Source organism: Sphaeroforma arctica (assembly GCF_001186125.1).
Source record: "Sphaeroforma arctica JP610 unplaced genomic scaffold supercont1.959, whole genome shotgun sequence".
NCBI classification, from domain to species: Eukaryota; class Ichthyosporea; order Ichthyophonida; genus Sphaeroforma; species Sphaeroforma arctica.
Genome location: NW_014039599.1, coordinates 1,520 through 6,109, shown reverse-complemented (window position 1 = coordinate 6,109; position 4,590 = coordinate 1,520).

Sequence of the window (4,590 nt, the reverse complement as noted above, 5' to 3'; positions counted from 1 at the left end):
TGTTCGTGGAGGGTCTAGATACCGTGGAAGTCGTGGCACTCCTGTAATTGCTGAAGAAGGTCAGGGCCAATGGGCGGCAGTTTCGGGCCTACCAGGATGCGTCGAATCAGTTGTTGGATGCAGGTAAAGTGGCTGGTAGTGAACTTTTGGCTACCGGGGCAGACAGGGCAGAGACAGCCGTCGGTGTGGTAGTCGAACAATGTGAACATGCACGTATTTGTTACAATCATAGCACAAAGCCGGACTGGTGTATACTCGAAGCAGCCATTGAAGAGGTTGGCGGTTTACCCATAACCAGTTGGTAGTAGTATTGGTGAGTCGGCGACAAAGAATCATTATATTTTTTTACCATGGTCTGATGTCCCCCCCCCACCCCCCTCTTATCGTTTGTTGCCTGCCCATATGATAAGTGAGACTTTACAATATGATATATATCACAAAACCGTTCTACTAAAAAGCCAAGGAGGGATGTGGATGAAACTGAAAACCTAACACTGAAACCTTATATCGTTGTCGACGCATGACGGAAAACAAATTATTTAACTAGATATATACAGAAGGTTCAAACAGCATGAACAACGATAGTCGTATAACAGAACTAGTAAGATGTGTATTGTCCTTTCATGGCATATTGTCCTATATTTCGCGAGTAAATGCTTCTCATAATATGTCGGATGCTATTCTAAGCTATTTAAGCAGAACGCCTTAAAATTTTCGGTTAGTTAGCGTTTTTCATCGAAAATATAGCTTCTACCTGGACTGAATATGAGCAGCATGATTTCTTGGATTTAGGATTTTATAGACAACAAGTGTACGAAAGTGTACCAGATTGTACTATAAAGATAAGACAAGGATATATGTACACACATACCCTTTCACGAATGCACACGACCGTACTACATTTGCAATATGGGTGTTGCAGGTCTGAAACGCTTGATAGACCCTTTATTAGTGATAATGCCGGTCTCTTGCTTCACAGGAACGGTGGCCATAGATGCAAGCTTGCTGATTCACACGCATGCGCAGCAACATGCAACTGAGATTGTTTAGGACGTAGCTATGTTGTTTTAGAACGTAGCAATGTTAGCTTCTTGCAAGACTGTGCGTCTTCACTGAACAAGATACAGAGTGCTGATCATGGAAAGGTTGTAGCGCTTCCAGTCTTCGACGGATTCAGAGTAGGAAAGAAGCTTGTGAATGCTTCTCGATCGGAAAATTGCAAGGAGCACTTGTAGAGTGCGCATGCATACAAGTCGGGTCTTATTGCTAAGAAAGACTTTAACGAATACACAACTTGCAGTGGCGCTGTGGGTGCGTAAAATATAATGCGCCCAGAGGCTTATGTTAGTGCGCAATGACTTAGAGATCGAATCCATAGTTGCGCCACAGGAAACTGAACATCGGATTGCTTCACTACAAGCTGAAGGAGTTGTCGGTCCTATAATTGTTTTCGATACAGACTATGTTGTTCTAGGCTGTGATAACGTCGGTGCTAGATAATCGTTGGCGTGCTGGTTCAGCTAAGGTGCTGTACAGGGCAATGTGCACTCCTACGGCAATACAGGCGGTACTTGATGATCCTAAAAGGAATCGCACATACAACCAGAGACTATTCCTCACTGCTGCGGTTGCAATCGGTTTTGACTCTTTAGTACTCATTGCTGCACTACTAATAAAGTCAGATTACCGTTTAAACATGGTTATCGCACCACATGGGCTATGTAATATGCTTGAGGAATCGCCGTCTGACGCCAGTGTACTTAAAGGCTTGCGTATTTTACACAATGGTAACCAACCCCTCATAGATGAAGATCTTGCAAAGATTGTACAGACAAAGCCGATGTTCTTTGTGCAGCCTGTGTATGGTACTCACACTGATGTAAGATTCGGTCTATCAAGGCGATATTAACGCATTAGAATAAATAAACACGTAGGTAAATTCTAGGTATCGTGAAAATTTTAAAGTATATAAACGAAATGAGACTTTTAGTAAAGTTAGGTATGCCTCGTGAAAACAGCATTACTCTGAGGGATTGTGAGGCTGAGACATTGCCTATATATAATCCTCTCAATACTGTTTCCGTCGAAGGGATTTTATTTAATGTTTCGCTGTCGCTCTATTAGAAACTATGGTATGTTTCGTTGGGGCGAATCTGAGAGACTCATAAAATCCTATCTTTAGAAAACATAAATAAAAAAATAAATAAATACTCTTGATGCCCTTAGTTATTGTCTTAACCAATAACTTGCCACTTATCAAGAATTACCGACTTAGCCTTCCTCAGACTGGCACATCTGATTGGCTGATCGGAGGATCAACTAGGTAACGTATTCGGTTGAGCCATCTCGCTACCGAAGTATTCAGATATAAATAAAGTTGGAAAGTAAATATAGTTCTCTTAATAGAACCAGACCAAATCTTATGTTTGGTATTTTACTGGGGCCTTTTAATGGCCATGTCCAAATATCTGAAATGTAAAATGGAAAAGGTATTAATTAATAAAACCATTAAAAACCAGTAAGGAAACTTAAGTTCCTAGTACTACTAAGAGTACGTTTTTAGTATACGTACTGCTTAAGAGTACGTTTATAACATAAAGTCTAATGCGGAGGCCCGGCTACTACACAGCCTCCACCCAGCTTGCTTTGAGACCCAGGAGAAGCAAGTTGTTCACTCAAGCTGATTATGGGTTAAAAAAAACGAGAAAGGAAAAACGGGTCGAAAACATTAAGTAGCATAACATATAGTTAATGTTTCTCAGGCGGAGAAGTTAAGCGTTCTCGATTACCCTGTGAGCTTTGGGCTTAGGTCCAGTAGGTCCGTGGTGGTCGACTGGACGTTTCCTACGCTTCAGTGTCTTAAGCACATATGAAGGGTGAGCATTAAAGCTCGGGATAAATGCTGTAAGCGGATAAGTGTTAACTTCCGTGCCTTCAGACGATGGAAACATGCTATCTTTTTCAGCTTGTAACTTATGCAGGCGTTTACGCCATTTTCGATTAAAGGCTTTTAAAAAGTCTTGATCATCTAAAGCATCTGAAGTCAACTCAGCGATTATACCGTCTATAAAGCGTGTACGATAGTATGTATAGCCTCCCTTATCCGTTCTCCAATACAGTAGCATCGGAATTACGTTGATGGATATTAACTCTGTCACCGACCTGATACTCTGTTATCTTCTTGGTAGTGTTCCAATGCCTTTGCCTTTCTAATAAGGCTATATTGCGTATTTCTCGCAAGCAAGGATATACAACGATATAAATACGATGTACCTTCTCTAACCATGGTAACTCATGGTGATCGGTTCGTCCTTGTTAAAGGGTATTTGTAACTCACTATATCTGCCACGAAAATAGTGAGCGGGTGTAGTTCCTGTAACCGGATCAGCACACTCGTTCATTTGTGTTTGCACCCACTTAAGGTGGTACGGCCAATCATCTGCATCATCCGTTAATGCAGTACGCAAGAAGAACTTTAGTCTTCTATGGCGCATTTCATTCGCGCCTTGCGTTTGCGGCATATATGGCACACCTCTCTTATGGCATATGCCTGATACGAGTACTAGCGATTCCATTACGTCATCGCAGAACTCACTACCGTTATCAGTGCACATAATACCTGGCCACCCGCGGTCAGCAAATACTTGGCAACATAATTCTGCCACGGTCTGCGTATTCTTATCCTTTAATGTATAGAGCAAGTTAAACCGTGACGCCACATCAAAAAAGTGGCAAACGTAACGATCGCCTGTGTGCTCGGACGTGGGCAGGTCAACCAGATCAATGATGACCCTGCGCATGGAACATCTTCAGTCACACTCTTAAGTGGTGCGAGCCCATAGCGCTTGATCTGATTGAGATCACAGTCTGTACATGACAGATATACTCTGTCGACTAAAGTTGCCAGCTTAGGGTGCGCGATCCCATTTTGCTTAGCATCTTTAAGTGCGTCTACTACGATCTGGTGCTTCAGCATATGATTTTGCGTCAGCGAAGCAATAATTTTTTCATCATTCTGCTCCTCCAGAATAAAGGTAGGGTGATGAGAATCCACTTGCGTGGTTTCTAAGTCTGTAGTGTTTCTAGACTCCTGTCCTGCTTTCGCATGAGTGTCATAAGTGTGCTCATGTGCGTTAGATACACCTGACTTATTAAATAGTTGCATTATATGTGTATACGCTTCATGATTGTCTTTCATTAATCCCTTTAGAAATAAGGTTTGAAGGACCTCGGGCTTGGACTTCATGTTTTTTAACAGAGTCCTAGCTAGAGACTGACGCTTCTTAACAGTAGTGTCATTAGTAGATTGTATTTCTTGTGCACAGACTTCAAGTGCTGTGTTGCCTTTGAACTGCTTAACGTTCAATTGGGTAGAGAGTGGAATCTCTGATTCTTTGACCTTGTTAAGGAAAGTCTCAAAAGGGGTCCATTTGGTTGTTCCAATGGGACCTATACGACATATTATAGTATGTCTTCAGGGCGTCTTCTGGACGGCTCGGGTACCCTGATATAGGAAAGTATCTACTTCCCTATCTAAATATATTGGCTCGCATTGTATCATGCTCATTAATTTATTGAGCCATGGATCTT